Here is a 22,926-nt window from a genome sequence, read left to right on the forward strand (position 1 = left end):
TCTCTAAAAGGTTGAGCTTAAAATACAAATGCCTCCAAATGCTAGTACAAGTTCTAGATAATTATCCTTGAGTTCTTAAATCTGATTTTTGTTTTTTTGAATATAAAATAAGTGCTGCTATCACCATATAGGAACATGTATTTGATTTTTGAGTGTGGGGTATTCCAAGTAATATCAACCAAAGCCTTGTGCCCAGTGGAGCTAAGACATGGCTGATGGAACTGGGAGCATGATGAAGTGTGTTTTTCTTTTTTTTTCTTTTTTTTAAGATTTTGTTTATTTATTTGACAGAGGGCAGAAGCAGGGGGAGCAGCAGGCAGAGGCAGAGAGAGAGGGAGAAGCAGGCTCCCCACCGAGCAAGGAGCCCAATGCTGGGTTTGACCCCAGGACCCTGAGCTCATGGCTTGAGCTGAAGGCAGACACAACCAACTGAGCCACCCGGGCGCCCAAGGAGTGTGTTTCTCATGCTAATTTTAAATATGTAGTTGTAGTTGTTGACCATTCCATTTTAAGATTGTTTCTTAATCTTTTTCTCTTTCATGATGCAAGAAGGAGATTTCTTTGGTGTCTGCCCACTCTGATAGGCAGAGGATACTTCCTAAACTGGGTGGGGGGACAGGGCAACAGATCCAGTAGAAGGGTCCTTTGGATTTGAGGTAGTTGCATCTCCTGGCTCTTTCAGCTCTTTTATTCCAATGAACTTAAGGGAAATGCTCAACTTCTAGAGACCTCAGTTCCTTCGTTTGCAGTACAGAACTGATAACACCTCCCAGGGCCCCAAGGAATGTCGTTAAGTTCCAGTGAGATCACGCATGTGGAAGCATGCTGCAGAGGCTCTGCGTGTCAGCACGGGTCTTCTTAATGAGCACTTCATAATGGGCAACGGGGAAGAAGGTTAATAAAAGACTGCCTGTGGGTGGCATTACATCTATGCCAGAAGGAATTAACTGAGAAGCTTTGATTGGTCTACTGCCTTTGTTTTATTAGGGTGATCTTACTAATAATGACTGGAAGAAGTTTTTGTGCTAATCGGTGGAATCTGAGTATGTGTCAGTGCTCTCCCCTGTACTATCACATAGAAGCTCTTCTGCTCTCATTTGTTTGCCCATTCCCTGGCTCCCAAAGAAATGGTTTTGTGTCACTGTAAAAATATCAGAGAATCTAGAGTAAAGTGATTTTCCGGAACAGGCTGAGGCTTATTGTTTTATACCGACCATCTTTGAGGAGGAATATATTTACCAAGCAAATTAAACCTCTAGACAATGTTCTGTCATTTGCAGTGCGATTCTATGCAATAAAGAAAATGCTTTTCTTAAATGCCTCCTGCAACCAGGACTCTTTAGGTTGCAAGTAGAAAGAAATGCAACTCAAGGCAGGGAGTTTAATAAAGTTTGGTTTATGAGACTAAAAAGCCAAAAGGCACGGTGCTGGGGCAGGCAAATATTGACCTGCCACTAAATGTCCTCGTTTCTTTTCTCCATCAGCTTTGCTTTCCATGGTGTCAACCTTATTCTAAGGGTCTCCCCTTGTGATTCTAGAAGTGGCTTCTGGTGGGTTGTGTAGTACCATTATGTACCACTGTTTCCAGCATCTGCAGAAGAAGCCCTGCTATGCATTCTTACTGGATCTGCTCAGGTCTGTGCCCAGGACAGAGATCATGGGATACAGGGGAATGCGCTGTGCCTGTTGCCAACATCCCGATCATGGCTATCACCCCTGGGGCCATACAGAGTCTCCACAGGATACTGGGGACTCCCAGTCAAGACAGGTCTCCCCAAAGTCCTTACCCGTTCATTCATTATGGATGGTTGGTCAGGATTCCCATTGATGAATTTGTAGTTACTAGATCGAGTTAGTATACATATTTTAAACTCAGAAATAAATATCTGTTAAAAAAAAAAAAAGCATGTGGCACTTGGTTTTTCACATCCCTCTGTACTGTTGATTCTCAGCCCTTCTTCCCTTATTACCGTGCTCGGGGGCTTCCTTTCTCCCAAAACCGCATCAGAATCTCTTGGTCGCAGTGACTCACGGCTGCAGTGGGGTCTTGCCAGTGCTCCCTGTTTATTGTATGACCAAGAGCGAATTACTTAACTGCTGAGCCACAGGTTCTTTATGAAATTTGCCCACTTTACGGGGTTGTTTTGAGTATTTTCTGAGATGATGTATCTGTCACAGGAGCAGCTCGGTGATGGACTTGTGGTTTCTCATCTCCACGCCGATAGTCAGAAGCCAAGTCTGCGGGTGCCCTGGGGAGCCCTGCTTTGCTAGATGCTAGAACCTGGGGTGGAGATGCTTGCCAGGGCCTGAGCTGTTTGAACACCAGTTTGCCAAATCCCTGGGGCTAGGTAGAGATTGGAGCAAAAATCAGTGAGGAAATCAAGGAAGCGGGTGAAGGACGAATATGACCTCAGCCAACCAGAAGCAGCCAGACCCCTATCCTGCTGCAGCACTAGAAGCCCCAAAGTTAGGCTAAGGCTGTTCCAGGAGGGGGTGGGGCACATAAAGAGCAAGTAGCTCCAGTGGGTTCTTACGGGGTACCAGTGTTCCTTTATGTAATGGTTAAACTTCAGGGTACCTGCCTATTCCTGTTCAGAATAGCCCAGTTTCTAATGAAAACCAGTAATTTAACATTTATCTTTTAAAAACATTTTTTCCTTAAAGGATACAAAAGTACTGGTAGATTTAAGCATTGGATGCGTGGTTATATCCCTGTCAAGGATATTGTGAGGCACAGTTTCCTTCCCTAGAAAGAGAGAATGGCCAGTTTGGTAATCTTTGTTATCCTCATCGAAATAATAATAGTAGTTAAGAGCTGGTGAGCACTTAGCACCTAGCAGGCCCTGTTCTAAGCATTGCCTGTATACTGACCTGCTCTTCCCCTAACACCCTGTGGTCTGCTGAGAAGTGGTCTGAGAAGGATAGGTAGCTTGCTCCAGGTTACTCAGCTGGCGAGGGGTAGAGCTGGGATTTCCAGAGATTTTTGACCACCACACTACACCACTTCCTAGTGATTTGATCTCAGTCAATTTATTTTGAGGGAATGCTTCATCTGAAATTTAGAGTTTATATTGATTTTTGATTAGTACTTGATGGTTAATCATTTCAGATACATTGTTGCCACATTTTAGTGGTGAAAAACCACCACATGTGGCTGTGTCCTCCTGACCAAAAAACCAAGAATAGTAGGAAGCTGTTACTCCCACCAGAGGCAGCCATTTGAGACTTATTTTTAATTACTCACTGAGCCTACTTCACAAACCAACTATGCATGAAATTAGTGGGTTACATGAGAGGCAGGGAGAAGATATGTTGAGTCCAGTTGACTTGTACAAGTTATTAATAGACCATAAGATAGAAGAATCCAAACTTTCCCAACAGATAAAGTAGAGTATAATTAGCTAGAGTGGAAAATGATTCTTTTACTGGACAGTTCATCATACATTTCCTAATCCTGGGCGTCCTCAGACTATTTACAAGGGGGATTTGATGTAGATATGCTTCATCTGGACGACGTTGAAGACAGAAATGTAGCTAACAAGCAGGAGTCTGCAGTAATAACGGTTTAAAACAGAGTAGGAGAAGTTGGAGTGGTGGGGTTGTCAGAGCAATTTCTCTGCACGGTTTATGACTCCTCTTCACCTGGTCGGAGTAAAACAGCAGCGACCTACAGCATTCACACTCTGCCTCTGCCTCTGTCATTCCACTGGAGGTGGGAGCCCAGCCCTGCCAGGAGGAAGACGAGCGTGTAGAAATGGGCTGCATGTTCTGAGGTTCAGCCAGACTTAAAGCTTGATCCCGATGCCACAGAGCACAGCGAGCTTTTGGAAACCCTGAGTTCCAGCAGAACGTAAGCAGACTGGAGGGAAGTTAGAGGCACAGCACGTAACACATCTGTCTAATGGTCCATAACTAACAGGAGTAAACTGGGTGGAACCCTGATGTGGATCGGAGTGTCTGAGGTACGCAGTGGTTTGATTTTGGTGATTTCCCGCACCCATGACCCCGTCTCGGCTGGGCCCCCGGGGCTGCACCTGCACTGCTGCTGGGCGGTCTTATGATGTGCTAGGCTCAATGTCATGTCATTTGTGCTACCTTATTTCCTGCCTGAGAATGTATTCACGTGGAAATCCACTGGACCGAGTTCTGCAGAGATCCTGCCGATGGCTCTGTAACTCTAGAGCGAATGCTGTTCGTTATAGGAACGAGTAGTTCAGTCCAAGTAACCACCGATGACTTTTCAAACCCAATGAACCATTGTAGTTTACACAAAACCATACCACAGAGGTTTGTATTTAGCACTAATTTTTGCATGTTGATGTTGATTAGCTAATAAAATGTAAATGTAAAACCTGTTTAAAGAAAGGGGGGCAGAAGGGTCTGGAAAGGGGGCAGAGAAGATGGAACTGGGCCAGGCGTGGACAGGTGGTGGAGTTTGGGTGGACAGAGCTGAGAAGAAAGGCCAGGAGGTAAGGCTGGAGCAAAGGCGCAGCCATACCAGGGACAGTTGAAGGATCCGACCTGGAGGTGGAGGGACGGGGTGCCCAAGAGAATTTGGGTCTAGCTGGGTCTGTGAGGCAAAGGAGGCAGTTTAGGTGCACAAGACCATCTGCTGCCCCTGCAGAAAAGTCTAGAGCAGAACTGGCAAGATCTCTTAAGAATGAGGCCTTTTACCTTACAAAGCAGGCAGTCAGGGACGCCTGGCTCTGCAGTTGAGTGTCTGCCTTCGGCTTAGGGCGTGATCCTGGAGTCCTAGGATCAAGTCCCACATTGGGCTCCGGAGGGGAGCCTGCTTCTCCTTCTGCCTCTGTCTCTGCCTCTTTCTCTCTGTCTCTCATGAATAGATAAATAAAATCTTAAAAAAAAAAAAAAAAACACAAAAGCAGGCAGTGATCCTTCACTTAACTGGTGGCAGAGCCGGGTGTCATGAGCACCCCAAGCTTGCTGGTTCACCAGAGCCCACATACAGAACGTGGGCTTGGTGCCCATGGCGAGCTGATGCTTGGCCAGCGGACCCCCGAGTCTGGGGCCCTGCGCTGCCCTGGATGCCGAGGGCGGGTTTGGAGTCTTAGTTCACATGCTGGCATCACCAGGTCTTGTCTGTCATTAGCTGGCTTGAATTAAATATTCCATAAACCACGTCAGTGCAGGAGGAAAGTCATCTTTTCGTGAGATAAATTAAAGCTTTTGGAAAGATGTGGTTAAGGCCAGCCACTGAAGAAAGGTCTGGATGTAATAGCAACCCTAAGATTGGAGAGGGCGGTCCTTGAAAGCTGGAAGGATTCTGTGTGGGATTGCTTTTCAAGGGTCGACTTGGAAAGTGCTCTCTCCAAGACGAATCTGGAAGTGGCAGACGGTGTATAGATTTGTCAGGGAAGGAGGAGAGGAGGTCCGTGTTGCTCAGCTCCACCCGGCTCACTCCTCTCGGTTGTTGGTCACCAGACAGATGTGCGTGCTGTGCTGCTAACGTTTCTCCAGTCTCAGCCCTTTCCTTGCCTTTCCACTTTCTTCTGAGTCCCTGGATGCGGGGAACAAGTGCTGGAGGGAAGGCGTCGGTCCAGATGTTTTTACTCAGAGAGTGATTACAAGTGTAAAGGCCTTTCTTTAGTCCGGGTTGCTCTGCCTGCGATTTGTTATTAAATCTGTGACTGAGTTGGGCTTCCCATCATGACAGCAAGGATACTGACGGGCCACTTGGGTGTTTAGTTCTTATTTGTGGGCTCTTTCCCCTCAGCCTTGCATCTGAGGCTAGAATAGTCAGACACGGGTGGTTGAATAGGTGGTAAGACTGTCATTAGGGGACCCCTTCACCATCCCTGGGGCAGATGGGTGCAATGCTGGTGCAGCCACCCCTGAAGACACACGGTGAATCCCAACAGAGTGTGCATGATGGACGGAGAGTGCATGAGGCCACAGGGTGTCTGGGGTTCCCGCCACCAGAAGTGCTTTAGTGCCATCAGAGACAGTGACTGCCAGGAGGTAGGATTAAAATGTGGAATGTTAGCAATCTATTACGTTCTGGGAATAAAAGAGATTACAGTGTATAGGGAATGTTTCCCCCAAGGAGGGAAGAGGATGGAACTCTTGGAGAATGCATCCTTGGAAGACTGGGGGAGGATCTGGGCCGTACTGGCATGACCTGCCATGTCTGCTTGCGTGGACTGCTTCTCTATGTAAATAACTTCATCTTCTCTGAGGAAAAGATGGAGAAGAGTAGGAAGTGTGGTCTCAGTTGGGCCTGTGACAAGTAGATGCCTAGGTGTTAGATTCCCTGTTCGTCGAATCAGACTGGTATGATGCATACCAGTTTCCAGCTCAAATCTTGCGCACTTGGGGGTGGTGATTGGGACTCAGATTTGTCTTGCAGTCATTCGTTTCACTTGCCACCTAGCTAAGAGTTTCGAGAATTCTAACTAAAAGTTACATCATAGCACTCTTGGAAAATTGATTAACCACCAGCCTTCCCATTTTCAAAGCCCCACTTCGAAATGGTTTATGCTCTGTGTGGATTTTTTCACCACGATATATTCTTAGTAGTACTGAGAGTAGAAGCTTTTCCTGACAAGTAGAGAGCTATTGGTTTTAAAGTATTTGCAGTGTGTTTAAGGAATTTTTTTTTATTTTTTTTACTTGTTGGAACTAGACAAGGTGTCATATCACATTGGAATCCTAATACCATGTTCTTTTCTCCCATCTGTATTATTCCCCACTTAACTTTAAGTAAAATCACAACACATAGGGTGGAAAATACTGTGGTCCCTTTCACAAGACCCTCTTGGTTGTGGAGTTGTGTGCATTGGGTTATTTTGGCCCGATGCTGTTATACATTTGAACACTATGGTTCGCTCTCATTTTTCTAATTCTCTGTGGCCTGCCAAATAACGTTATGATTGTAAGTTGGCTTCTTTGATTGGCCTAGCTTTCAGGGGAGAGAAGGTACCAGTTACCCAAAGAGAGTATTGTCATCTTATAGAGAGGTGTGTTTTTCATTGCAAATTAAGACCTTGGGGAAAAAAAAAAAAAAAAGACCTTGGGGTTTTGTTTTCATATATCAGTCTCTGTTAACCTGGTAAAGGTGAGTCCATCTGGGGGATGCAAGGTCTCCACCAGGGTTGAAGACCAGACCTGGACACAGATGAATTTTCCAGAACAGCCCCACTCCATGAGTCCACTTGGTGGACAACTTACTTGCTACTCCTGGAAGAGCTCTGCCATCCTCATGCTTTTCTTTGAAACATTAATAGTTACTATTAAACAGTTTTGGTAATAGTGGCGAATACTGTCAAGTAAGGATCAGTGCATTTGAATGAGTGCTGTATCCTGTTGGAGATAACTTAATCAGCCATATCTCCACCTGTGTCCAGTGAGAGTTCAGATGCGTGGCGTAGCCTTAACCTTAAGGCCATCTCCTTTAAATCCAGTTTTATCTAACGTGGGTGGAATGTGATGGAAGAAATTAAAATAAGAATCATCTTTTTTAAATGGACTTAAGATAAATAAGACTAGTTTGAGTGTTGGAAAGCATTCTGGAAAAGAAAACCTGGTAGCGAACCAAATAGAAATCTCTTGGCAGCTGACTCTCTCTCCAGATGTATTCAGTTATTGAACAGCTGTCAAAGAAAGCAAAGCATTATTTGTCCATTTAGAACAATTTCAGAAAGCTCTTTTTAACCCCCAGTGGTATTTTTCTGCAGCCTTCTAATCTCTGCAAAGGTTTTAAAAGATCTAACAACCCATGCTTGTATCAGTCCTGAGGTTACCACTGGAGCATAAAGAGAAACAGCTAGTGTTCGTGTGAACGGAATTATAACCACTAGAGTTTTATTTCCTGCAAAATGTTGTGCCATGGCCCATAATCGTAGATAGCTGTCTTGGCTCATGGTCAACAACAATATCTACTGTTTGTTTCTCAACTATATGATGAATAATGTAAGATTAAAAATTAGGGCTGTATATATTCCTTTCATAGCTATGGATCTGGAAACAACTACCGAGTCAATTTCTTTTCAGACATTTTAGCTTGTAATGGGGCTGTGTCTAAGTAGTTTTATGAGCTCACAGTGACACAATATACAGTCAAAATGGTCTGTCTTTTTGACTTGAGGCACAAACAGTTCCGATTTTGAAGCATCAATTGTTTCCACTTAGTTTTCATTATAAGGGTTTAGGTTTCTAACTGGGAATGCTAGTATTTGAGTATGTTGAAATTTTCAACTGAGAAAAATGCAAAATGTTTGGGTTTGGGTTTTCCTTTGTGGTTTACTGTTTGCCCCCCCCCCCAAACATCTTTACTTTAAGTGAAAGTTGTACAGAATTATACAACTATTTGTGCAAATGAGTTATAGTTTTAGTGGGGGAAAAAAGTAAAACAAACCTAGTAGGCAGCTTTTAAAGACTCAGAGCTGAAACTGTGGCTTTCTCAGCATTGGCAAGAGGTGACTCTGAGTGTCCTTTTAGAAATGTGAGTGAGAAGACAGACAGCCTACCTGAAAAGAAAAGCTTGTCTCTTGAGATGCCTGGAGACAGGTGTGTGTTTATTTTCATTAAAGCAGAGCTGGGGTTCTGCTGGAGCTCCGGATCACACTCATTTTCCTAAGCAGAATCTCAGGAAAATCGTATGAGCTACCTTCTCACTTCTTGAAAGCATCTAGTATTGTATTTTGAATATTTGAAAGAGTATGTATGCATTATCTGGATTACCTTTCCTAGGAAGCAAACAAGCAAGAAAATTCTTTTGTATGGTGGCCACAAAATGCTTAAATATAAAATAAATCAATGTGATTCTGACAGTGATGTGACTTTGAATGCCAAGATCAACACAAAAATCTGATCACCTGCTGTTTTCATTTCTTTCATGAAAAGGCTACAGATGGTGAAGAACGTTATTAAAATTTGTTGTCCTGTGCCTTCCTTGAGTTCTTGGATTAAGGGATTGTTTTTGCTTTTGTTGGTTTCCCCACTCCCACTCTACTTTTTAGAAAGAGTTATTCCTATGAGTCCAATATCCCTGGCCATGTCTTAGTTGTTAATGGTGGAGCTGTGTGTTTTTCTTTTAGGTGAACATTCTGGGGCTCAGTTCCTCATACCTGCTATCCACAGGCTTGAATATAGAAATGGGCACATGTGCTGTGCTTCCAGAAGTCTCTTCTGGGTCTTCTATCTTCCTAAGTCTAGCTATATCCCTCCCGACATATTACTACACATCAACCTCCCTGGTTGTTCCCTGAACACCGTGATGGTCTCCTTGACACCGAAGTGGGGGTAGGAGTGGATGTCCCACTAATGACTTTGTGTTTCTTTTTGTTCTTCTTTTCCTTTAGTCTCCTCTGAAGACTTTTACCCCCCGCCCCCTGAACCACTGAGAGGCTTCTAGAAAGTCTTTTTTTTTTTTTTGGCTTCTAGAAAGTCTTAAAGGGATGGGAAGAAGATTAAAATATTAAGCACCCTTAAAGGACCTGAAGGAAATAAAATTAAGCATACTCTTTCACAGGAAAAATAAGATTATGTATGCCTCAGAACTCATAAACATAACTGACCAAGTTGATAATCTGAAACCTCGGAGAGGAATCGATTTTAGCACCTACTAGGGGATTTGGCCAGAGATTCCCACCTCTTACGGTCTAAAGGGGGGAGCATGTTGGGTGACACGGACTGCATGGAAGCAGGTGAATGGATTTCTCTGCAAGAGGCTGGAGTTAACTGCCTTATTTCTGCTTCATCCTGCTACCCATGTAGATAGGCACCCAGTTTCTGGGTGGCAGTGGGATTTGGTCACTGATCTTAGAATAGCTGCTCTCATCCCAGAAGGGCTGAGCTGGACCTCAGCTTCTTCAGATCCCTTTCCTCTTCCAGACTCATTATCTCCAGGCAGTAAGGAGGCAGAATCCTGAGCTCCGACCATCCTACCTACCAACCAACCAGTGTAATCATGTCACTTCCTGCTAAGAAAGTTCCAGCGTCCTGTCACTGACATCATCTGTCTCTGCACTTCTTTGATTGTATACCTCTAGCCATAAAATGAAGTGTGTGCCTCTAATATGTGTAATATTCATTTATAACATGTCACATGTATCTGTATAAACTGTCAATGCCACCAAGTTTCTTTTTTAGACTGAAATGTATATACATGGTTTTCATGTTTCCGTTTAGTTTTCATGTTTCCTTATCAAAGGCATAGGGATCCCCTACTGCTGACTGCTGCCTCCACCCCTCTGACCATATGGTTTTGCTTTGTTCTCTGTCTCCAGATAGTCCCTGCAGCCTCTGCTCAGGCTTTCCTGGCACTGTCAGACATCCCGCTTCACGCATGCTTCTCTCTCTTGTCTGGCATCATTTTCCTCTTTTCCTGCTTCCTTGAACTTTAAAGACAGGTTTTTCTCCCTTATCCAGCTATTGACACCTTTTGATTCTTCTGTCAGCTTCTCCAGAAGATAGCTGTTTAGACAATGTTCCTGCTAGACCCCTAGGATTTTCAAATGTTGGTTGGACATGCCCTCCTTGTGTCACCCAAACCTGCTGCAGGACCCAGATGGACAGAGCATCTCTTCTTTTACATCGTGTCAGAGAATGCACGAGTCTGTGTATGGAATAAATCCCTTGAAAGTAGAATCAGGGGATCCCTGGGTGGGTCAGCGGTTTAGCGCCTGCCTTTGGCCCAGGTCGCGATCCTGGAGTCCCAGGATCGAGTCCCACGTCGGGCTCCCAGTATGGAGCCTGCTTCTCCCTCCTCCTGTGTCTCTGCCTCTCTCTCTCTCTCTCTCTCTCTTTCTCTCTCTCTCTCTATGTCTATCATAAATAAATTAATTAATTAAAAAAAAAAAAAAGAAAGAAAGTGGAATCACTTGCCAAAACGTATATGCCCTTGTGACTTTGATGGGTATTGCCAAATTGCCCTTGGAAGGGTTATGCTAATTCATGTGTCCACCAGGAATGAACATTGAGTCCCCATTTTGACGCAGTTATGCCAACACAATGTATCATCAAACTGCCATTTTTGCCAGTTAGGTAAAAAGTGGTGTCAGACAGATGTAGCTCCTTCTGTGATTCTGCTTAAACCTCTGCCCTTGTTGAAGATTGGAAGAGAGTTACAGTGTCTTTAGAGCTAAAAAGGCCCCCTTTGGGTGGAGTTGTCCCTCCTGCCTCAATCACTAAGTCAGCATCTAAAAGGCTGATCCCAAAAGCTGGGATACCTTCTTAGAATTAAAGGAGCCAAATGCAGGGATCACTGATAAAGATGCTCTCATTGTAAGAACAGGGCCACAGGAAGCCTTTTGCTTAGCACAAAGTAACTTTGCACCCAAGCGTGTCCTTCCAGTGCATGGACAGTGAGAAAGGAAGCCATCCTCTGAGATGATGCACGTGTTTGAGACGCAGCCCAGATGGTCTAAACAGAAAACATAGCTTCTCAATAAACCATGAAATGCTATTATTCAAAACAAGTAGATAATGCACAAGAGTTCTCAGAGCATTATTTATGGTAATGAAAAACTGGAGGCAACCTACAACTCCAAAATAGGGAATAATTGTACGGCATACCCATATAATGGAATGATCTGTAATCTTTAACATAAGTTTTTGGTGACAAGGGAAAATATTTATATGCTAAATTTAAGTCAAAAATGTAAAAACTGTTCATGTAATATAACCTTCCTGCTATGTAAAGAAAAATGGCAAAAAATCCAAACCAAAATAAAAACCTGAGAGGAAGTATGCCAGAGTGTCAGATTGAGTTGCCTCTGGGAGATGGAGTTGTATGTGTGCATTTCTTTCCCCTTTGTGCTTCTTTATATTTTTTCTATAATAATTTCCTACCTAACACTAAACCACAGTCCCCTCCAGCCCCTACTCTTCCCCAATGAAAAGGACGTCAGACCTCCTTGAGGCCTGAGCTTGAGACTGAGGAGGGCACCAGGTCAGTTTCAGGGAAGTAGGAATGGTTAACCAGTGTGATCAAGGTCTCAGTAAACCTGATTCATTAGAATGTAAGTAAACCCTTTCAGTTGAGAAGAGTGTTTCCTGAGACCCTTGTGAATAAATCCATATTTACTGATGTACTTAGTCTATTAGAATAATGGGATAATGTGCTATCAAAAGGTGATTTCCCCCAGGCTCTGTCCAGAATTTATCTGTGGCAGGTAAGTTCAGTCACAGAGAAGGAAGCTCAGCTATTTCTTACAACGATGATGATTGCAGAATACCAGCCAACACGTGTGGAAGACTAGCCACACCATGGAATTCACACACAGAGGACACTGAAAAACTACTACTGTCCCCACTTTGCAGATGGATAAAGTGAGAGAAAGAACGATGAGATGACTTGCCCAGGCACACTAATAGCTACAGAGTAGAAGTCATTCTGCCTTTCTCTCTTTTTCAAAGATTTTATTTATTTATTGGAGAGAGAGAGTGTGTGTGTGTATGTGTGCACGCGCAGGGGGTGAGAAAGGGAGCAGGGGGAGAGGGACAAGCAGATTCTGCGCCAAGAACCACACCTGACACAGGGCTCTATCCCAGGGCCCTGAGAGCATGACCTGAGTGGAAACCAAGAGTTGGTTGTTCAACAAGCAAGCCACCAGGCATCCCCTGCCTTCGTTTATTAGATGGATCCAATGATCAGAACAGGCCAGAGGACAAGGATGCTTTGACAGGCAATAGAAATGTTCTAGATCTATATGGTAGTGGTGGTTGTGGTGATTACACATGGGTATACACATTTGTCAAAACTCATCCAGCTGCACACTAAAGATGGGTGGACTTTTTATTTCTAAATTACACCTCAATAAAGTTGATTTTTAGAAGAGAAAGGCCTGAGGGTTAGCTCTTTCTCTCATGCCAAACTAGAGTCTGAGAATTTACCACTGGGATATGAGGAAAAGCAAGGCCAATCCATATGACAGCCCCCAAACTCCAGAAGAAGAGAAGAGCTAACGACATGGGCCCAGATAGAGCTGGTTAGGCCTGTTTCCCACTGCTGCAGCCATGCAGGCTTGGGCAGCGAGGCAGCCTTGGCAGGTTGCTTCTGTCCTGTCTTAACCTGGGATCCTTAGGGAGGAGAGAGAATCACTGTACCAGGTGCTCTCCAGGCACATGGAAAGGCAGGCCGTTAGGGGCCACGCTTCCTCTCTGTAGAGTTGGGCTGAAATGCCTTGATCTGCCTCAGGGATGAGGAGGAGTGCCAGGGTTCCTTGAACTCCTTTCCCAGAAATCACTTGATAATCACAGAGAATTCCCTGCCACGTTTAGCCTGTGGTGTTGGGTAGTTGGCCAGACGGACCCAATAACCATCTTCCTTATACAGTGAGTACTGTTCACACCCCAGATGAATTATGGTTTTCCCCCACATTGCCAGCCTTATAAAAAGACTTCCAGATAGGCAAAACTATAAAAGTTAAAATCTTCAAATGCCCAGGTCTGCTGTGTTTTTAAAACTGAATATTTGGGGAATCAGCTAAATTAAAGAATTCTAAAACATGTCCAGTGGATTTCTCTTCTCTTCTCTTCTCTTCTCTTCTCTTCTCTTCTCTTCTCTTCTCTTCTCTTCTCTTCTCTTCTCTTCCTCTTTTTCTATCTCTCTCTGTCTTTGCCGATAATGTCAAAATCTGAGTGAAGATGATGGCAGGCATTCAGGCCTATGTTTTTATACCATTGTATGTGGCCTCCTGTTTTGAAATCCTTTCCAATAAAGGGTGGCGGTTTGCCCTACCATATACTGTATGATCAGATTCTTGGCATACCACCCCTCCACATCATCAGCTTTGGCACTAGAAGTTGGCTTCTCTGGGTCTGATCAGGGAAGCACATTGTCAACAGGAAATATCTGTCAGCAAGACAGAAGACTTCAGGAAAGATAATGAGAAGAGGAGCCAGATCCCTGTGTGTTGGTTGCATTCAGCTCTGGGGACCAAGGATATGGGACAGGAGTAGTTCCTACTCGTTCAGAGAGTGGACTCAATTAAGTTCTGATCTGTTCTAGCAGGAAATGAATCGCCTTTTTGAAGAAAGTGGAGGCTTGCTTTTTTCAGATTGCACGCTCCAGCAAATCCTCAGGTGGCTTCCATAATAAGTAATGATTTTATTTTTTTTTCCAAACAAAGGATGGACAGTGTGAATAGTATATGGAGTCCTCCACCGAGGAGGGCTATATTTTTCTTTACTCTTGGAATGTTTATCTAAGCACCTTAATTTTTCTTTTGGGTTGGATGTGGTTTACTTTAACAGACTTGGAAAAATGAAGAAACACAAAAGCTGTATCTGCAAGTGTCCAGGTCCTGTGCTTTAAAAATGGTCAATTCCTTTATTATAATAAAAGTTTGTGGAAGTCTATCTAAATGATTTGGGGGCAGTCTATGATTTGGATGTTGTCATCTCTAAATTCTTGCTGGCGGGTCTTCAGGAGGGAGGCTAAATAATCATCTTTGACTCCGTGAGGCTTCTATTTGGGATAGTGAAGAGCAAGAAGTTACAGAAAGGAAAAAGTTAGGTCAAGACAAGGAAGAATTTTCTCATCTTAAGGGCTGTGCAGTCATGGGATGGGCTGCTGCCCAGGGCAGGGAATCTCTAGGGGCATTTCAGCCACAGATGCTGGAGTTCTCCCTCCTGACACTACTGGGATCTCCCGATGGCCTTTCTCTAGCTGTTGAGATCTGGGACGGAAAGAAGGTTCTGCTGCACAGCAGCAGGCCAGGAGATCCCCCCACTGTTCACGGTAGGACGAACACCAAACGCATGTTCACAGAGGAAGAACCACATTCTAATCAAGTCCGGGACTCTCTGGGGCCAGTTGCCTAGAGCCGCACTCGGTTACTGGCATGCAGGCACCCGCAGAGCCCACACCAGAATGAACTCCGTGCTCTGCTGCTTCATCGACAGCCTCTCCCTCGAAAATAAAAAAGTGCTAAACTCAGAACCATAGTTGAGTTACATTCTGATGCCAGGTTTTTGTTTGTTTGTTTGTTTGTTTGTTTTTTTTAAGTAACTTTCCAGTTTGCAGAGGGCTGTTCTGTGGACCTCTGCCCAAGTGGCACAGCATCCAGGTGTGGAGGGCCGGGTGGCACCTTGGAGAAGGTAGAGCTCCAGGCCAGTGGCCCTCCCAGCCTCCCCGTGCTGGCTCCAACCACAGTGGACTCCAGGTGTACCTCACTTCAGCAGAGCATTTTGAGGAATGGGCTCTAAGGACCAAAATCATTGGAAAAAAAAAACCTCCTCCTCCTCCTCCTAAGACTAAGACTAAGACTAAGACTAAGACTAAGAAGTCTATAACTTCTTGCTCTTCACTATCCCAAATGGGAGCCTCGGGGAGTCAAAGATGATTATTTAGCCTCCCTCCTGAATACCCCGCCTAGCAAGAATTTAAGAGATGATGACATCCAAACCATCCTCCTCCTCAACCTCCTCCTCATCCTCCCCCCCCCCCTCAGATCTGAAAGGCAGTGTGTCTAGAGCTTAGATCGCCAGCAGCTTTGGTATAACAGAAAATGCACCAGGCTTAGCAGATGCAAGCCTAGATTTCAGTCTGCACACCACACACCCCGCCACTGCTGCTGCCACAAAAGTGTTTTCAAATTTATTTAAGGGGAGTCCCAGGATGAATGGAGATTAAGCCATATTTACTACTCATTTTCAATGGCAGGAAGGAGATCACATCTGTGTAAAGGAGGAAACAAACGCATTTGCACATCAAAGGCAAAGGTTGCTTCAAGTAGCCTGGAGCCTTTATACGCGTCACCTGCTTGTACTTCACCAGAGTAAAAAATTATTAGGAGGGAATATGGCTTAATAGTTTTCTCTTTACCTTCTCCCTCCATTCTAGTTTATCCAAATGTTAAATGCAAATGGAAATTTTGAAATGATACATTGAGGTTATACCCGTGTTGGAGAAAGCTTGCTCATTGTCCCATAACGTGCTTATGAAAATGCAAAAGCCTGCTTATTAGACTTTTGCAACAGAAATACTTAGACACAGTGACCCATTTTTGGAAAGGAAGGCAATCGTCGTAAACCTGTATTGTTGGAGGGAATAGGAAAGAACCAAGTGGGCTATAACTACGTGAGAAGCAGAGCAAGGCTTCCAACAGAAGTATGTCAGGGCAGCCCTCCCACCGGTGCTTCCTTCCTGCATCCCTCAGGTCCCCAGGCCCAGTGCAACCCGTCTCTGCTCTTCCTTTGGGACCCGTCCCCCCACCCTTGTCCCAGTGGTAAAGGTGCATCCTGCTTTCCAGGCACAGGGAGGTGGAGAGGGAGGGGGTATATCTCTGGAGGACTGATGTGGTGCTTAAACCCTACAGATCTTATACAAGAAGAAAGTTTTATTTTAGAGACAGGCCAGTTGGGGAGAGTTTTTAGCCTAGAGCTGTAGCTGAGAGGGGCTGCTTCTCTGCAGAGCGAGCCAGAGCTGGTTACAGTGCTCTGCCCTGCTGCACAAAGACCAGACCCATTTGCCTCTTGACTGCCATTTTTAGGGTATTTTTGAACATTTTAGGTCGTACTTCCCTTTACTATAAAAGGTGGACATTACCTGTTCTATATGATGGGATTACTTCTAAGATCAAGTATGGTAGCTGTTTGGAAACTTATATCCTATACATATACAAGGTTTTGGGGTTTTTTAAAGATCTTATTTGTTTGAGAGAGAAAGAGCAGGAGGAGAAGGAGAGAAAGAATCTCAAGCAGACTCCCTGCTGAGCATGGGCCCCTTTTCCCTGAGCCAAAACTAAGGGTCGGACGTTATATCATCTGAGCCACCCAGGCCCCCCTACAAGTTGTTTTTTTTTTATTAATGAATTTTGTATTACACTTTCCCATCAAATTCCCCCCTCACCAAACTCTCTCTATCCAGCCACACCTGCCCCCATGCAGGCATGGCGACAGAAATTGGAAACTGATCGTTCTCTTACATATATTTCATGGTTCCCGATCAGAAAAAAAATTTAACATCAAGTACAATTGGCTAGTGAAGCTCATCTATCCTTTATTGCTGGAGGGTCCTAGACCCAAAAGACAACTTTTGTGTGTTGCTTAAGGACAAATCACAGACACCTGCCAAAGTTAGAGATCAGGGCTTAGAAATTAAACATACCTTTAACATTCTTTCCTCGTAAATGAAGATTTACTGCGTCATTAAGCAAATATAACTTACTGTTTATTGAACATTTTTTTACATTAAAACATTAGCAGCATTTTCCTGTGTTTTTAATTAATAAAGGCATAGAAAATGCAGATTTTCTTCAAGTCCTACAGTAAGTCTTTAGAAGCTAGATTCTTCACCTCCAAATATTTTGTTTACTTTGTGGATTTAAATTACATGCTCTTGAGTATCTCATTTTAAACTTCGGCAGTTGGCAGACAAGACTATGAATATGGTGGTTTGCTTCGGGGGCTTTTACATAGTGAGTTGTAAGCACATGTTCGCTTACTTGAATATCAGTTATTTTGGTCAATATGTGCATTAGAAAAAGAGATAAACTTGGTTTCTGCTTGCTCTTAGTTTGTATTACATTCATGTTTAAGTTATCTGCATTCATTAATTTATTACTTACAAATTACATCATAATAAGAGATGGGCAAGAAGATGACAAAGTAAGCAGGACTTGGTTTGGGATAAGGAATAGTTGTTCGTGTTAAGATTACTTTGTTTTTTTTAAGTTGAAAAACTGGAGGGGGCACCTGGGTGGCTCAGTGGTTGAGTGTCTGCCTTTGGCTCAGGTCATGATCCCAGGGTCCTGGGATCAAGTCCTGCATCGGGCTCCCCACAGGGAGCCTGCTTCTCCCTCTGCCTACGTCTCTGCCTCTCTCTGTCTCTCTCATAAATAAATAAATAAATAAATAAATAAATAAATAAATAAATAAATAAAATCTTAAAAAAAAACCCCACAAACAACTGGAGGAGTTCTTTATGGAAATAATGATCAACATAGACTGTGTCAAGATAACATGCCTAAGCTATTCCGTATCTTTAACAGCTAACTTTGTCACAAACTTTTAAAAACTAAATGTTAGCAGATGTTTGTCTATTTACCAGACTGTCTCTTTAGGACCTTGGCCCCAGCATTTATGAACTTTCACAATGAGGTAACAGTTTTCCCTTCTGTCTAATTACAGTACACGCCCTTCCCGAGTAAATCATGTGTACTCTGATTGTATATTTGGACATGGAGGACAATGATTGGCATTTGAGTTGTCTGCCTAACAACCAGTGATTTTGAAAGATTAATGCCAGAATATGGACAGCATGAGAAAGATACAAACGTTTAATCCTTTCTAATCATTAAAAGTTTTCCTTTCCTCCTGTTGCCTCCATGCTCCTAAATAAGCTCTAGCGGCGCCTCGGTGGCTCAGTCGGTGAAGCATCCAACTCTTGACTTCAGCTCAGGTCATGATCTCAGGGTCATGAGATCAAGCCCCACCTCGGGCTGTGTGCTGAGCATTGAGTCTGCTTGGGATTCTCTCTTTCTCTCTCCCTCTGCCTCTCCCTCTATTGCTCACATGCTCTCTCTCTCTCTCTCAAATAAATAAAGAAACTCTAAATACTGGTTGGTTTTGGAAAGGAGACATCAGTTGTGGAAGATATATTCATGTCTTTTTGGTGGCAAATGTTCATGTTTGGAGTTCTTCCTCAGTCATGTCTGCTTTAAGATGAAATCCTAACTCTGTAAACCTCTGTATGGCCTCTTGGCTCAAGCTTTTTAGAATCTGGTCTGTGCTCTGCCAAGGCGTGGTGGGTTCAGCCCTCGTGGCCCAGGGATATGGCATCCAATTGCAGCAGACAACTGAGTGGGATGTTGTTGGATTTGTGTTGATTCACAACTTCCTGAAAAACAAGTTAGGGTATTTGCCCTGTTGCGGATGTGCGGGTGGTGTCCTCCTTACGCTGCCAGGTCAGCACGTGGAAACAGGAAATAAGGCCACTCAACAGAGACCATCTCCACAGTGCCCTGGATCCAAGGAAAAATCTGTACCCAGAAAATGTCACAACCCAAAGCCCCAGAAGGATCCCGAAGTTCACGCCAGAGCTACTGTGGCGTGATGAAAAGCTTTGTTCTGGGAAGCTTGGCTTGGCAGAAGTGTTGGCCATGATGGATGTTTGCTGAATTTAGATCGGATGAGAAAGTGGCTCTGACCTAATTGAGCAGAAGAATGGGATCCAGAAGTAATTGCCGGTTCCATGTGTGCAGACTGTCGTGTTTAGGATGCGGTTTCTGCCACTGCCCTCCTTTCCATTTGCAGGGGTCACCCTTGAGAGTCTGCACCCTAAATTGGATGGTCTTGACAGTCAACTTCCAAAGAACATCTCGTTCTAAAAAAGCTAAATGAATTACTCTGAATTTACTGATCTTGATGACAGGATGATTTAAACTTTTTTTTTTCCTCTGCATGCTTGTAGTACCTTAGTATGACTTTTGCAAAGGAGAGCCAGAAACGTTTTACGTGTCATAGCCTCTGTGAAACACCTAAATTGAAATCCATAACTTAAAATCTTTTTGAGTCAAATGACTTGCATCAGTGTGTGTTGGTAGGGGCCAGCCCCAGCAAGAAACGTGCGGTCATAGTGCACATTAATGTGACACCCGTGATGCATCTGTCTGTTTGCCACAGGACCGTGCTCTGTCCCTACAAGTTCCTTTGCAGGCTCATGTCCATGCTGTCAGACTCTTCCCTCCTGATATTTTGGTACATTTTCCACTGAGAACTGCTGCCCAGGCCTCTCCTCTCCTGTCTGACGGGGTTGGTTCACATTCAAGTTCACTCTCCTTTCTGTTTCTGTTCCGCACCGTCCTGCCACACACACACAGGTGCACCAGCAAGCCTCTCTCTGTGATCTTGGGGACCCGCCTTCCACTGGAGGCTCCTCATTGTCCCTTCCACCTCTGGCCCCCCTTTCGTGGCAGTCCCTTTGCATGTTGTGTTAAGAGCCACCCTTCTACTGAAGTCTTCAGTGAACCTCTGCTGTTGAAAGTCTGTAATTTCTCACTCACCGCCCTGGTTCAGCTGACAGCTGTCAGGGTGTGGAAGGTAACCTAGAGCTTCATCTGGGGCCAGTGCGGAGTCCTCTCTCACACCTCCCTGACGAGTCAGCGGCTCCTCTCGCTGCTTCAGTAAGTACTGTGATTAGGAATGCACTGTTTATTCATGCAGCTGAGACTTTCACAAAGTTCTTCCTCATGGCAAGTGCTAACTGTAACTAGTTCTGTACCCTCTGCTCTGGCTTAGCTTCCGCCAGAACAATCTTGAGTCATCTCCTGTTTTAAAACATAGATAGTAGTAGGTAGGGGTGCCAAGGTGGCTCAGCTGGTTATGCATCTGACTCTTGGTTTCAGCTCGGGTCATGATCTTGTGGGTCTGCTTGAAGATTTCTCCCTCTCCCTCTGCCCCTCCTCCCACTTGCATGCACACATTCATTCTCTCTTTCTCTCTCTCTCTCAAATAAATAAATAAATTTTAAGACCCATAGATTGTATTATTCTTCAGATATTGTGCGATCAGGAGATGATTGCCAAAGAGGAAGGGGCGTGGCATGACATTGTTGGAGTTCACATGGGGAAGCAGCAGGTTGGTCAGGAGTCAAAGAGAGTGAGGGGAAATGTGGGCAAGAGCCTTCTTGTGGTTCTCTTGGGAAGGAATGAGTGGAGCAGAGTAAGCAGAAAAGGCAGGGCCAGGGGCACGGTGGCTCAGTCAGTTAAGTGTCTGCCTTTGGCTCAGGTCATGATCTCGGAGTCCTGGGATCAAGTCCCACATCCGACTCCCTGCTCATCTGGAAATCTGCTTCTCCCTCTGATCTTCCCCCCTGCTCATGAGCTCTTTCTCACTTTATCTCTCTCAAATAAATAAAATCTTTTGAAAGAAAGAAACAAAGAAAGAAAGAAAAGGCAGGGCTAGGATAGGCTAGTTTGAATAATTTCAGCAGACTCTGGTACAGGGGCTGTCCCTCATTGCCTGATATCTGGTCCTGGGGGCAGTAGGGGTGGGGATAGTGGCCTGAAATGTGAGAGGCCCATAAAGGAGGTGGCTGAGGGTGTGGATTCTAGATGGGTTTGTTTGCGTATGCAGGCATGCTCACAAATGTAGTTTGCTCTCTATAGGAATTAGCTAGCCCTGGGACAGGTAGGTAGTCCCCACAGGAGGACAGCAAAACCTCATTTAAGATGTCAGAGTTCAAGGCACCTCCTCACCCTTACAGCCCCATCTCAGTTATAGGATAGCCGTGTAACCTGGACTGAGAAGCTCAATCTTCATCCGTAAAGTGAAGGGTTAAAAGTTCTAACACAGCCAAGAGCCCTCTGTTTCTTCTTTGTGGGGATGAAGCCTCTGACACTCCCCACCACTTCTCCCCCATTCCAGGTGGTTTGCTTCAGATTCCCAGTGGGAGGGTGCACCAGCTAGCACTCTCTCCCTGGCTAGTGGGCAGGAAAGGCCAGTTAGCAGTTGGCCACCTTGAAACTTCACTCTAACCTCTTTCGTAGGTGGACTTTCCTGCCTACAATTGTGTTCCTAACTCCTTTGGCCAAACAGGCGCTCTTGGGGGATGTGATCATTGGCCCTGCCTCTCCAATAACTTTTGAATTCTTCATCTGAGCCAAGTGTTTTTTCAGTGAATATACACGTGTGACCCATTTGACAGGTGACATTTAATATTGCCTTTGTGAAGAAGAGCTAATAATAGCATCAACTTCCAAGTATAAGACAAAATATGGCAGACCTTCTGTACTGAAGCTTGGAAAAATAAATCTCCCATTTTATGTTGCAGAATTATTAATCGAGTTGGCAGTGAAGAGGAGTGTGGAACTCTTATTTTTCAAGGCAAGAGCGGAAAATAAAATCCCTTTATTGACACTGATGCCAGTATATGAGCTATAAAGGCTAGAAAGTGAGATGTTAATCCATTTGGCACAAAGTAAGAACCATTCTATAAACCTTAAACCGTGTGGAAAATATTGTATATTGGTGCTGCTCACCACGGAAAAAAGATCACAAAGACCAGTACTTTGTTGTTCAGAATAGGCACGTTTTTTCCCCTCAGATGGAGCAAGAAATTTAAGTTGGTTGTGAAACGTTTTAAATTTCTCATATGACCCCAATAAATTGAATTTCATAAATATTGGTGTTAACCAGAACATTAATACGGTTCTAAAACATGTAGAAGTGAACACAGTTTACAGTGCTGTCTCATTAATACAGGATTTATTCAGACGTTTGAAAAGCGGAGATGGTATTTCACTAAGCAAATGTACGTTTTCAAATGTTAAATGCATAGCAACTAATGAGCATAGGTTTTTAATCCCATTTATCATTATTGCTTGTGATGTCCTAACTGGGGCTTTTCAACTCTTAAAGTTGAAAAGGGAACTAAAATGATCAATGCTTTATTTTTATTTTTTTCAAGATTTTATTTATTTATTCATGAGAGACACAGAGAGAGAGAGGCAGAGACACAGGCAGAGGGAGAAGCAGGCTCCACACAGGGAGCCTGATGTGGGACTAGATCCCGGGACTCCAGGATCACGCCCTGGGCCGAAGGTGGTGCTAAACCACTGAGCCACCCAGGGATCCCCATGATCAGTGCCTTAAAAACAAACAGAACACACACTAATGCTTGGAGTGGAAAACCCACGGATTCTGCTGCTTCTCCCTGTGTTCCTGTGGGGGAGGCGGGGCCCATGTGGAACATCCTGGAGTTGAAAGGCCACATTAAACCAGTGGAGCAGGGTGGCTAGCAGGGGGCTAGGTGTGATAGGAGGAGTGGGAGAGGTTAGAATTTGCCAAGAGAACAGGGTAAGCTGGGTCATCCCTGATAGAGAATTATTTAAGAATTTGAGGGTCGCCTGGGTGGCTCAGTCAGTTAGGTGTCCCACTCTTGGTTTCAGCTCAGGTCATGATCTTAGGGTCATGGGATGGGGCCCCGAGTCAGACTCCTTGCTCAGTGGAAAGTTGGCT

General features: G+C 44.4%; 1 protein-coding gene across 3 annotated transcripts in view; it reads left to right on the forward strand.

The window, feature by feature from the left end:
• FAM171A1 (family with sequence similarity 171 member A1) overlaps nucleotides 1-22,926 on the forward strand; it is a 128,985-nt gene that overhangs the window by 31,005 nt on the left and 75,054 nt on the right. The window lies entirely within an intron of this gene.

The sequence above is a fragment of the Vulpes lagopus genome, chromosome 8, assembly GCF_018345385.1.
Source record: "Vulpes lagopus strain Blue_001 chromosome 8, ASM1834538v1, whole genome shotgun sequence".
NCBI lineage: Eukaryota > Metazoa > Chordata > Mammalia > Carnivora > Canidae > Vulpes > Vulpes lagopus.